Source organism: Equus asinus, chromosome 1, assembly GCF_041296235.1.
Source record: "Equus asinus isolate D_3611 breed Donkey chromosome 1, EquAss-T2T_v2, whole genome shotgun sequence".
NCBI classification, from domain to species: domain Eukaryota; kingdom Metazoa; phylum Chordata; class Mammalia; order Perissodactyla; family Equidae; genus Equus; species Equus asinus.
In genome coordinates this window covers 134,727,209-134,740,680 of record NC_091790.1, presented here as the reverse complement: position 1 = coordinate 134,740,680, position 13,472 = coordinate 134,727,209, and the positions used below count along the sequence as shown (strand labels likewise).

The window sequence follows — 13,472 nt, the reverse complement described above, 5'->3', positions numbered from 1 at the left end:
CTATGAATAACAACAACAGAAATTGAGATGCATTTACAAACATTTTCAAACTTAGAGACCTTGTAAATAAAAAGGGAAAACGCCAAATTACTTAGATGGTAAAACCAGTCCCAACCATCAGCTTCTAGGCTGGATCAGTATCTTACCAAAAAACATAAGGCTTGGTATTATGATCCTATTATGGGTTAAATTCATTTTCTAATGTTGCAAAATGTGAGCAATCTGACTGCCGTCTACAAAACAATTTAATTTCATAGATTTTGTCATCAGTAGGGCAGCTACAGGCTGCTGCATTGCTTTAAAAAATTAATTAAGAGGCACTTCAAGTTTAGCCTCTTTGCAAGGCCATCCTATTTATTTATAAATTTTATTAATTCTGAAGCCAGTCGCTCCTCAATGGAGTATTTATGTTCAACTAGGTCAGGTCCACTGGGACGATATTTGGTCTTTCACCGCAGACACACACTGAGCCTGTACGAGCAGCAGGCTCAACCTACCGAACACACACTTCCTTTCCTAAGATTTGACTACATGAATTTGTTAGACTTTTGTGGAAAAAAAAAAAATGTACCTGGAAATCCAGACACACATTTCATGAGTCTCTCTACATGAGACCTTCTACACATAAGGCTGTCAGTAACACGCTGCCTCCTTCTTAGGGAAACAGGCGTTTGGCAAACAGTCCATTTGTGATGGTTTGTGGGGATCAGTAGAATTAACAGTGAAGGGCACCCCAAACATAAGTAGAAGGAAACACTAAAAACTGCTCTTTCACATTACATTAGTTTGCTCAAAAAGTATGCACTCGCTGACCAAACCTACAAACCACAAATTTTCAAGTATGTTGCAATAGAATAAAATTTAGTAAAGTACTACGTGAGATAAAAAACATTCATGTTTATATTTCCCAATAATGCCATGATTGACTAACTTTGGTAATGATGATGCTGTAGAAAGAACTTTAAAAACAAAAACACTGCGGACGCATTTGACATTTAAAATGTTCACATGCACGTTAACATTCGTTTCTCCTTTTAGAAAAGGGGATGCATGGCTTACTTTGAGAACTAGTTGAGCCAGCCCCGTTGGTAGGGAAGCATTACAAGCACTGGGAATGTCCACTTTGTTGGTCTTCCTGCTCTCCAATTTTACTCAGTAGAACGATGAACACTGTTCCCTTTTGAAACTGTTATTAGCCAGAACTCACTGATGACTTGGCATAGAATATTAGAGTTGAGAGGCTTCTGGAGATCCAAAACTCTATACTCACTTTACAGAAAGAGAACCAGAGGCCTTGTACAGATTAAGTGACATGTTCAAGGTCACAGCTAGTGGTGGCAAGGTTAGACTTAGTCCAAAACCCATGTCTTTGGACTCCTAATATGGTGCTCAGTCACCCCATCACCCTAAATGTGATGAAAGACAGATAAATGACACCAATTCCTTACAATTTCTATGTCAGCACATGATTATTAGATGTACGCTGTTGACTCTATGAGTTCTCTGAGGTTGGAAGAAATGTGCAGCAATCTAAATGTCACAGGCCTGGAAGTAATCAAAAGGAAGCTGAATGTTAGTTACTACTGTGCATAAAGCTCACAGCATATCTGTGGTCGGTTGCAATGTATTATTAGAGCTTGGGTTTTTGTTGTGACTGTATGAACCAAGTCACATAGGGAACGCTGAAGAGTGATCACAAAAATACCTCTTTTCCTACTGTCCCTCAAGCAGCAGGGATCAAATAACTGTTTCTCAGTTGTCTGTCTTTTAAACAAAAATATCTCCTTCACTCTACATGTGTCTGTGGCAAGTTGGTGTTTGCTTCCTCTTCTCTGTTCTGTTCTATTTTTTAGACCCCAACCTTGGATCACCAGGGGATACCAGGACTAGAAAGGGCCTGACATGACGTTTTACAAATTTATCTTGGATTCTTTCAGTACGTCACAGTCTGTGTTCCATAAAGGCAGGCGGTGTCAAGCAGCTGGGCAGAAAATGTTCTGCAATTGGATATGGAGCTGGCAGAATCACCAGCCGTCAATCCTGACACTTGAAGGTCCTTCTACTCTGAGCACGGCAGTTTCCACCTGTATTTCGGGCCAGCTGCTATTATGCCAACATTGCAATAATGGTATGTTTTATTCATCTGCAACATAGCCAAGTCTTTCTACATTTGTCTAGGAAATCACAGAGCTAGGTGAGACTTGGAAGAGCCATCTTTACTCTACTTTATTGCCTAACAGCACACAAACCCCCTAAATCCTTTACCCTGACTCTGGCCTGGCCACCTACTAGCCATACATGTTTCTTAACCTTATTTTGCCCCCATAGCCTCATTGTGAAATGGGTAGAGATAATAGTAGCTCTCTCTTACAGTTGTTCTAAGGATTTAACGAATAGTTATAAGTGCAAGACTTATATAGGACATGGCATATAAGCACTATACAAACATTAGTTATAATTATTGTTTCCACTCCACAGAGTTAAGACTTCCTCATAGTTTTGCATCTCAGCTGGCTGTAATTACTTTTACATCCGTGAAGGAATGGCTTTTTAAGCTAATGAACATCATATGGCTATACCATAACTGATTCAACCATTCACCTCTTATTGGACATTTACAGTCATACATTGCTTAATGATGGGGATACATTCTGAAAAATGCATCATTAAATGGTTTTGTCATCATGTGAACATCATACAGTGTACTTACACAAACCTAGACAGTATAGCCTACTACACACCTAGGCTATATGGTAATAATCTTATGAGACTGCTGTCAATATGCAATCTGTCGTTGACTGAAACATTACACAGTGCATGACTGCAGTGTGTTTCCAATGTTCTGCTATGTAGATAATGTTGTATGCTATCCGTCACTTCTAGAGACATCCTTATAGCTTCCCTATGAGGTGGATGCTCTTAATAATGCCAGTTCTCAAATGAGGAAACCATGACTTAGACAATATAAATACAATATGATGACACAACTAGTTAAGGGTTATGTGCAAGACTCAAACCCATGTTTTTGGATCCCAAAGCCTTAATCAGTTTCCTACACATCTTATACCAAATGGTTACAATAACAACTAGTTTGTACACCTAAAATTGCAAAATCCATTTATCTAAAATTTTTCTTATATGGACCATCTTGTTCCTCAATAATTCAGAATAACCTCAGTATTATTTTCCCCTTGGGCACAAACTTCTCAATATAAAACCCTCGATCTATTATTAGAAATGTTTACATTGCAAAACCTTGCACTGGCTTCTAAAGGCCCTGGACACTGCCTTGCACCAGATTGCCTGGACTAGCAAGACACAGAGTGAACAGAAAGAGCAATTTCAGGGGCCCAAGGAGACAACATAACTACATTCCAGCAAGAAAATCTTCTTTGCTGCTTTCCCCTGCTATAGGCTTGTACACCACATTTAATAAAATCTGACTAAATACCTTGTCGGTCAGGAGGGAAATTGCTGTCATCACTGCTGGAGCAGTGTGCATGAATCACACAGGCGCTGCTTTTAGGAACAGAGAGATAAATTTGGTCTTTTGAAGACTGAGATGATAATTGAGGAACAATTACATAAGTATACTAAAATGAGCAATTTGTATTATTGCATGCACACATTTCCCAGAGAAAAGAGTCTGGAATGGCTTTGGCAACACCACACATCGAAGCTGAGCCTGTCCTCTCTGACTACATGTGCCTTCTCTAAGAGGACCTACACCCATAAGAACAGCTAAAATCTATCCATCACTTACCATGTGCGTGACACTATTCTAAGTATTTTATATGCATTAACTCTATTTAATCCTCACAACCACCCTATGAAGCAGGGACAGTTATTATTACTATTATTTTCTCCACTTTATACCTGAGGAACCAGAGGTGTAGAGAGGGTAAGTAACTTCTCCAGGTTACAGAGTCAGTAAGTGGTAAGGCTGGGATTTGACCCTGGCCGTCTGACCCTGGGGCCTCTGCTCTTTGTCACTACCCTAGGTCTTTGGGTGTCCTTGGACCTGGCTCCCTTGTCCTCTGCCCTCCCAGTCCCATTCACAGCAACCTTCTCTCATTCATTCCTCTCATTTGCTCCTCAACTGGTACCTTCACAGGCCCACTCCCCAAGCTTGGACTCCCCGGCCTCCTGCTGCCTATCTCCCCCTTCCTCTCCAAGTCTTTCTACCTGCTCCATGAAGCCTTCCGAGAGTGAAGGGAAAGTCCAGGTATCATTGAAACAACAACAACAAATCACTTCCCTTCAACACAAGGCTTCAATGATTACTAGGAGACATGGAGACAGAATATTGAATATAAAGAGTGAAAAAGTACTCATTAATACAAATACATATTTTTAGAGAAATCAGTGCTTAGAGAGACCATTGCATCTGTGCAATTTCTTGTCCATACAAAAGGCAGTTACTAAATATGTGTTGAGTGACTGAATGAATGAAGTCAGCTTGGGACTGTGGAATTTGAACAGAGGTTTTGGAAAACTTAAACTTGGATGTTTTTGTTGGATGGCTTTAAGAAGATGTCCTTCTGAAAGAAAGACCATTTTGTCAGAATATATATAATCTAATGTTTCCACGTGTTATAAAGTCCTCCACTGGGGGATTCCAACAAGTCTGTCCCTGCTAATGCCACCCGCCTGCCCAAGAAGGCAGAGACTGTTCTCTTTTATGTGCCTCTCTTTCAGGAGTTTTCAAAAAATAACAAACATTTGAGATACCAAAAGTTAATCTTTCTTAAGTATGAAGCTTGAAGAAGGCAGAATCACTAATTTGCTCTCTCCACTTCTGTGGAGAATTTATTACTTTAGTGTTGCATAAAAAATGTACTTACATTTCATGTTGACATGCCATTTTATGAACTGTTAATAGAAATTATTGACTCACAAATTGAGGGAAAAACTAAGACTAATATTTTATTTATTATGTCCTAGCCATGTGCTGAATGCCAAGAAGAATGTGGCAGTATCTATAGCTTTGTTATTTTAATATTCAGTTTAACTATTTATTTTGCAATCATATCTTAGATTTTAAAATCCAATTTAGGTTCATTTGGTTTCATTTATTAATAGAACTTGTCTGCCTCAAACTGTTTTGAAACCGTAAATGTAAGCATTTATTAACAAGAGATTATAGTTAAAATAATGGAGGGGTTGACTGATTCAATTGTAAAAGCTTGATGTTGGTACCTTCACTCCACAGCCTTAGGATTGGCCTATCATAGAAATAGCTTGTGTTGTTACCTTGAATCAAAATACAAAGTTATTTCTCACTTTGCTCCGGTATTGAAGAAAAACTCACTGCTTTGCACAATAAACCTTCATTTCAGGAACCTCACACCCGTCAGGTTTTTCTCAGGATATACTGTAAATTAGACAGCAAATGTCTTGGTTTCTAAAAGAAGTGAGTTCAGTTTTCAGTTTCATCTTCCACTCTTTTTAAGAAATCTATGCTCTAGCCATCCACCTGTGCTGCCCTCAAAGCACACCATGGCTGTCCCACCACTGAATCTGTTCTGGGGCAGCTGCTACCTGACTCCTCTCTGTCCGCCCAGCCACTTCACAATATCCATAACCCACAATATCTATAATCCTACCAACTCGTCCAGCTCCAGATCAAATTCTAGCTCCACCGCAAGTCTTCCAAGAAAGGAGCAGTGTCTCTGCATTCAGGACAGCGACACCGATTGTCTGTATCTCTTCAGGCTGCTTCTCTTAGGACTTGTCTTCCCATGGTTTATGTGGGTCTCCACATCTCTCTCCCCAACTAGACTGAGTACTCGTGGAGATCAGGGATTTTGGAGACAGTCAATAATTTATTTTATCTTTTGTATTATATATAAATTTGTCAGCTGCCCTCAGTCACATGACAAATGAACTGTGGCATATAAAGACATAATGCTTATGATAGGATTGTGAAATAAAGAAGTGTGCATTTGTTATGTATGGCCTATCAGAGCAATTGCATTACTGTATAATGATACCTTGTACTCTGTAAAACCTGTAGCATCGATGTACATTAGTGGAATTGATAAATATATTACAGCAAAGGAAAAGGAAAAAGCAAGTATGGAAGATAGTAAAAGGAATTTGAAATAGACAAAGAAGATCTTTAAAACTAGATACAGTATATAGTGAATATGTGATTACCTGAACAAGTAAAATCAAGACTAGAAACTAAACGTTGGCTATAGGTTTCAATCATCTGTTGAACTAAACATTTCAATACAAATATTTATAGGCCACAAGTTGCTTATTTGAATTTATTTACCCTCCCTGTCATAACACAACCTTTATATGTGTATTACTCAGATGGTGGCTGGGGACTTGTCTGACATTTAGGTCTGGGTAAAACAGGCAGACTCTGCCAATTCCTCAGCCCATGGGAGTGCACAGTCCCCAAGACTTCTGTAAATTCCAGGGACGGGGTGTTACTTATGCTCCCGGAGCCCTGGGCTCCTGTGCTGTGCCCACCTGCTGGGACATGCACACTGAAATGCACCTGAAATTCAGCTCACATCAGATGCTGTTAGAGGAATATGCTGAAGATTTGGAGAAGGCAGAGCCAGAAGCACATGGTCTCATACCACCCAGATGGCTCCCTTCTCCCTATTATCTTCTGCTTTTTTTCCTTCTCAATCTCTCCATCCTGGATAAAGTAATTCGGATTTTCTAGAAGAAATCTTGGCACCATCTCATTCTTCCAACCTAGGTGGATCTCATTTCTAAATTTAATCTCTAATCTGTGTTTCTTTAGATAAAAGTAGTGTCCTTCTTGAGACTAATTCTGATTTCAGCTGTTAAACATTATAAAAATGTTTTCCCATTACACTAACACATTAAAAAACTAGTACATGGTCAAAAAGTTGGAAACTAGAGGAAAACCAAGAGCTCATCCGACCTACTGCTCTGCCTCTACAGCTCCGTTATCATCCATGACTGATGTTGCAGGTGCCCTATAAACACCACCATAGGCATATTCCAGACTCCTCCATCAAGTTCATTGGGAGCCTCCAGTTTTGGCCCCACTGTCTTTTGGATTCTTCCCTATTTTCACTGGATTCTTGGTTGTGATGCACAACTCAGACTTATATTCAACTTTGTTTCCTTTCTTCTCTCCTGAGGCCACCATGCTCTTCAACCCATGGGCCAGTTTCACTTCACCTTGCTCCCAGCACAGACACTGCTCACATCTGTCCAGCTTGGGACAGCGCTTTAGATACTATAGAATTTGAATAACTGGTCTATGGGTGATAGATAACTAGATCTACCTTAGATTTCAGATATCATTTCCAAATTTACAAGTGTTCATGATTCTCATGATGCTAAGTTCTTCACCTCTACAGAATGTTCTCTTTTTCACCACCGAGGCAACAGGCAGAAAGGAGGATAAGTGACTATATCTTAGAAAATAACAGCAGACAACGGTGTTACCCTGCTGAGTCCTTTGGTTAGTAAACCAATCTCAGGGCCATGATGCTGTTAGATATGAGCACCAGAAGTACTCCATCCCATATCTTCTAACCACCTTCATTTTTCTCGGCAAAATCGTCTCCACATTTTATTTTTAGTCAAAAAACACAGTATCCCGTAGTCATGACACTAAGCCAGCATTTTCCATTTCCAATTAAAGGAAATACAAAGATGCCAGAAAATATTTGCCCAAACAGTACTGTTTTTCATTAGAAGGGTACTTTTATAGGCTAGTTACTGCAATATCAGCTCTGTATTGTTCTATTATTATGAGGAACAAATTGAAATAGGCTTTTTTTTTTAATCAGTAGGATATCACACTTGTTGGGTATTAAAGAAAGTGTTCACATATATTGAAAGTTTTTCTCTTCCTTGGAAAGGACCATCACTGAAAATGCAACATCATTTCCATTCTCTTTTAGAGCCCTGAAGTTGAAGAATGTAATTTTTCTGAGTTGCTTCAAGATAGCCAGCACATTAAATACCCACCCCCATCCCGTTATGACTTGCCTGTATTTAAGCTGGAGAAAGACGTCAGCTGTTTGCCCATCAGTTTTTTACCTATGTCAGGGCAGAAAGGTCATTCACTATATACACCTGCCCTGAAATGGCCTCTCACAGTCCTCCTTTTCTAACATAATTTTCAATATAATGTAACTTATCTTGGAAAGGACATATTACTTTGTAGAGAAAACTGCTCAGGAATTATAGTCTGTTTCATATTCCATTAATATGTAAGTTGTGACCAATTCCACATTTCAAATATAACAAGTCCGGAAGTCTCATGCCTTAGTGGATGTCAAAATCTTCTGTGTTTGGCAAATGGCTATGGTGAGAGAAAAAGAAAGTTTCTTGGGAGCTGTGGAACTCATTATGGCTTTAGAGAAGGGCAGCAGCATCACAGATGGTAAGTGCCAGACCAGAGGCTTCTGTGCCATGATGAACTCCAGAGTGATCAGCCAGGGGTGTGTCTAATCAAGAGTGCTCATTGTGAGGTGGGACTCCACACTGGATTACTTTCTGATGACAGGGACAGCAGCCACCACTTGTTGTTTGTTCATGACGTGCCAAGAATCACAGACATTAACACCCATCTGCCCTACCCTCCTCCGAGGTCAGCATATAAGAGCATTGAGCATGTTCCATGTACCAGGCAAGTACTATTCTAAGTGCCTTACATGGATCATCTCAGTCTCTTCTCATCACACATCTATGAGATGTGAATATAATTACTATCACTGTCTAGATGAGGAAATGGGGGCTATGTTCCCAAAGCCACAGAGTGAGTAAATGTCAGAACCCGGACAGTTGACTCTGAAACCAGCACTTTTAATAGCATGCCACAAGGCTGGATGCCTCTAAGGTAATATATCAATAAGACTTGACATCCCTCGTCTCTCCAATAATTCTCCAACAGCTTTGTAAGATCAGTGTTACTATCCATACTTGGAAATGAAGAAAATGAGCCTCTGAGAGATTTAGGAACTTGCCCTGGATACAGAGTTAACAAGAAATGACGTTAGTAGGATTTGAACCCAGGTCTGTATGAATCTGAAGTACAACAGAAGCACTTTGTGGCTTCTGAAGGACAAGGCACAGTGAACCTCTTGCTTGTCACGGATAAAAGCTGATTATGACCAGAGTTTAGGTGACATATCCTCAAATCTCAGGGGACATGAGATCATTTTAGTTAGAAATTGCCTTTCATATTTACACACACCTTTTCTTCTTCCAGAAAAAACATGAAATGTGTGATTCAACAACTTCTCTGATGAAGCTTGTCCTTCATCCTAATCTGGACCCCAATTCAAACCTCTCTTTCCATATGTTTCCCTATTTGGAATGTTTTTGAACACTTAGGATACCTAAGTCACAAGGGTAGAAATTAATCACTGGAGATATGTAATGCACAAAATATAGCTGCTTAAAATAAAATATAGGTAGTATCATCCAAACGAAGGCCAATGCAAAAAATGGCATGTCAAACCACTAACATATCCTTAAACACTATTTGCATGTTCTCTAGTTTCATCTACAGCGTTTTCATGGGTCTGCTCACGCTCCAAGTGCTGGCTGTGCCAAGAGGCTCACAGTATAAATGATTTCAAATGCACAGAATGTCATGGGAATCTCATTTGAAACCATATGGACTTTCACAAATGCTTGAAATGGCCACTAATCAAAGATACGAGATTTAAAAAATAATCCTGCGACCATTAAAAATATATGAATAAATAAACGATGGCAATGGCTTCCTTTTCCCTACTGGATTCGTGGACGGGTTGCAGCGTATAAACTGCTCCTGCTCTGTGGCCGATTTTCAGTTCAGATAACTCATCTTTATTCATTTCCTTTCAGTCATGATGAGCCATATTGAGAGCAGCTGTAGGCAGGAGAAAAAAAAAAAAAAAGGATCTCCTCACTCCCTCCTTGAAATTGTTGTCAAACAGCCGTTATAAAGAATCCATCTGGGCTCAGTGTTGTGCTGGGCACCCAAGACATAATAAAAAAAACAGGAGAAAAAACAGTTTAAGCTGAATCTAACAAAGAGATTTCAAAATTACTCAAACACATGTTTTGTGGAAAAAATCAACCTCAGAATGATTTAATGTAAAGTCAGGTAGACCAGGACTAAAGGAAAATTACACTTCAAATTAAATTCAAAACCAAAACAAAACAAAGTGGACTTGAAAGGTGACGGGAAACACCAATAGGCGGTAACCAGTAACGAGCAGGCTGGTGGCCAGTTGTAGTAAGAGTTCCATATCAAGTTAGAAGGCGATAAGTGGGTGCCAATAAACCACGCTTTAAAATGTAAGAAGAATGGAATGATCTTGGGAAAACAACTTGCACAGAGGGGAATGAATAAGAAGTGATTTACGTTAGTGATTGAGTTTTTGTATCTGAAAAAGTTTTCCAGGTTTACACAGCAAATAAATTGAGGATCGAAAGTCAGCTTTTCTGTGTTTTTTAAAATTTTGGATGAGCAATAATTATTCTTTGGATCAAGCTTTGGTCTGAATCAGGAAGTAAAGGCTTTTAACATTTTATACTTAAAACGATTTCATCTGTTTTAATATATAAACCCAACAGAAATCTTGTTTATGGATCATTCTGCTATACTTCAATGACACAAAAATGGCTTCAGTTTCAAAGCGGAGACTTGGCAAGTGATTACTGTATAAAATATTGCAGTCTTGTTTATTTTACAGCATTTTTGTTCATGCATTTTTAATGGTTACATGAACCAAATGCTTAGGCAACTGTGCTGAAGATGATATGAGTGAGAAATAGAGATCTGTCAGAGGGCAAGTTGGAAGACTGACTGCTTTGCAAGTTTTCTTAAAATGTAATTTACAGAGTAAAAAAGAATTTCCAAGTAGCGTTTGAAAATGACAGAGAAAACATAGTGACTAAAATACACAAAGTTTTAAGAAGCTAGAAGAAAAATCAACAAAAAGAACCATCATAGAATACACAAAGAAAACTCAAACTCTCTTACCTTCAATTTATTAACTAGAATTAGTGATAGTTTTGATTTCCTGTCACCTCTGAACACTCTGCTATTTTGGCATCACTGAGTACCCCCTCCTTTGTGACATTTATCCTTCTGTGGTACCCACAATTTGCTTCTCTGTCCACTTCGGCAATGGCATTTTCTCAGTCTCCTTGGCTGGTCTGTCTGCCTTCCTGCACTTCCTATCTCCACTTAGCGCCAGGATCCTAAGTCCTAAGTCCAGGACCCTAAGCTTTGCTCTCTCCAGAGAGTTCATCTACTTCAGTGTCAACAGGTCACTTCTGATCATTCCCAAATTGACATGTCCTTTATCTCCACCCTGTAACCTACAGACACCAGCCTGTGTCTCTCTCCTACTGCATCAATTTCAGTATGGTCAGAGCCACCTCCATCACTGGGAAATCCACTCCTACAGGCTTAAAAACTTTGACTCATTTTTTACTTTTTTCTCTCCCTTGGCCAATATAGCCAATCAGTTGCTGAGTCCTACTGATTTGTCAAGATTTCTCTCTGTATTTTTCCTCTCCTTAACTGATTCTAGGCTCTCATCAGTTCAAACCTAAATTATTGCCATAATAATACTAACAACAACTCAATAATATCAGCTATTATGTGCCAAGCACTGCTCTAATTGCTTCATATGAATTATCTCATTACACAGGAAGAAACCAAGGCACAGAGATGAATTTATCTGATTGAGGTCACACAGCAAGGAAAGCCAGGATTTGAACCAAACCTCTCTATCCTAGAGTTCTTCCGTAGTAGATTGAATGGCTTCTCACAGAATCTCTCATACAAGCTATGTGGCATACTACATCCATGTTATTTTTCTAAAATAGTGTTTTAAATGTGGCAATAGGTATTAGCTACCTCAATTATCTATACTTATTGGCTCAAAACATGAGTTAAAATTTCTTGAAATTTATCCTAAGGTAATTATTAGTAATGTATGGAAATATTTATATAAAAAGATCTTAATTGCAACATGATTTATAATACTTCAAAACTGGAAACAACTTTAATGTTCAATGCCTGGTTAAATAGAACTGTGGCCATTCATATGAGGGAATATACACCACGATGCCATTGCAGAAGAGTATTTGATGACATGGAAAATGCTCAAGATTTACTAAGTGGAAAAAAAAGCAGATTATAAAAGTTATATAGAGTATATATATGAATCCAATTTTGTAATAATTTTTAAAAATTAATAATTTGTAAAAAATTAATAATTTGTAAAAAATAATTTGTAAAAATATGAATCCAATTTTGTAATAATAAGAACAGTAAAAACAAAACCAAAAACACTCCCAAAATATACCAAAATGTTAACCAAAATTGTTTCTGAGGTATTGGGACTCTAAGGGACTTATTTTCATGCTTTTCCAAAATTTTACAATGAATATACAATACAGTGTAATCAGAGCTCCTCCCATGAAAATGTTATTTAAAAAAAATATTAAAATCCCACTATTTCGTTAGTGTTGTTTCCCTGCTCAAGGACATGACAATAAATATTGTCTGTTAGATTAGGTGGAAAGTTTCTCTGCCTACAATTCAAGTCCCTTTATCTAGGGCTTCTTGTTGGTTCTTCAATCCCAATCTCTGCATCTTTCCAGGAGAATGTCTCACCCCAGCCAACTGGTCTCTTCATTATGCTTCCTTTACCCATCCTGCACCAGTTCGGTATTGGTCAAGGCCCAGCCAGAGTCCCCCTCCATCACTCACATCTTGCCAATAAAGATGCATCAATTCCTCCATTGAATTCTTAGAGTATAACTAGGATTTATTTATAAATGTTTGGTACTTCTTTCTAGTTTTACCATGTGAGGAAAATGCCACTCAACCTCTGGGCCATACAGTTGTTACAAAACATCATCATTACCATGCACAAGCCAGGCAAGTGGTATTAATAAAGCTTGCCACATTTGTGTGCTGCAGTTTTATTATTTACATGCTGGCCTTAGTTACTATTCTCTGTCTCCCATGTCACATTTTTCACACTTGGGCTACAGCACTTCTTACCTAAATTAAACTGATACATTTACATATATGTCTCTCTTGCTCAATTTTCAGCTCCTTGAGCGCAGTAATAATATCTATTTAAGCTTGATAGCCCAAGCACATAGCACATAGTAGTTAATAAATATTTGTTGAATGAACTATAGATTAGAGGAAATGGGTGAATCTGTATCTAAAATATATTAAGTTTTTGAGGACATCACATGACTTATGACTAGACCAAAACACCAACACCAGAAATAAAATCTCCATGAATGAAACTGTTAAAGCTAAAAAATATGTCCTATTTCTACTTAGCTTTGCCAGATATCTAAGAGATGAATAAGAGCTAATCTGAAAACGTAATGTCAGTCTTACCCATCATATTGATTTCTTCTAGTACAAGATTGTTCCTCCCTAGAGATTTAGTGATGAAATGGCTGAGAGGAAGAGGAGGAGGAGGAAAAAAGAA

At 38.5% G+C, this 13,472-nt stretch overlaps 1 protein-coding gene across 7 annotated transcripts in view; it reads right to left on the bottom strand.

Annotated features, from left to right (window-relative positions):
• Window positions 1–13,472, bottom strand: part of CDK14 (cyclin dependent kinase 14) — a 550,632-nt gene that overhangs the window by 32,029 nt on the left and 505,131 nt on the right. The window lies entirely within an intron of this gene.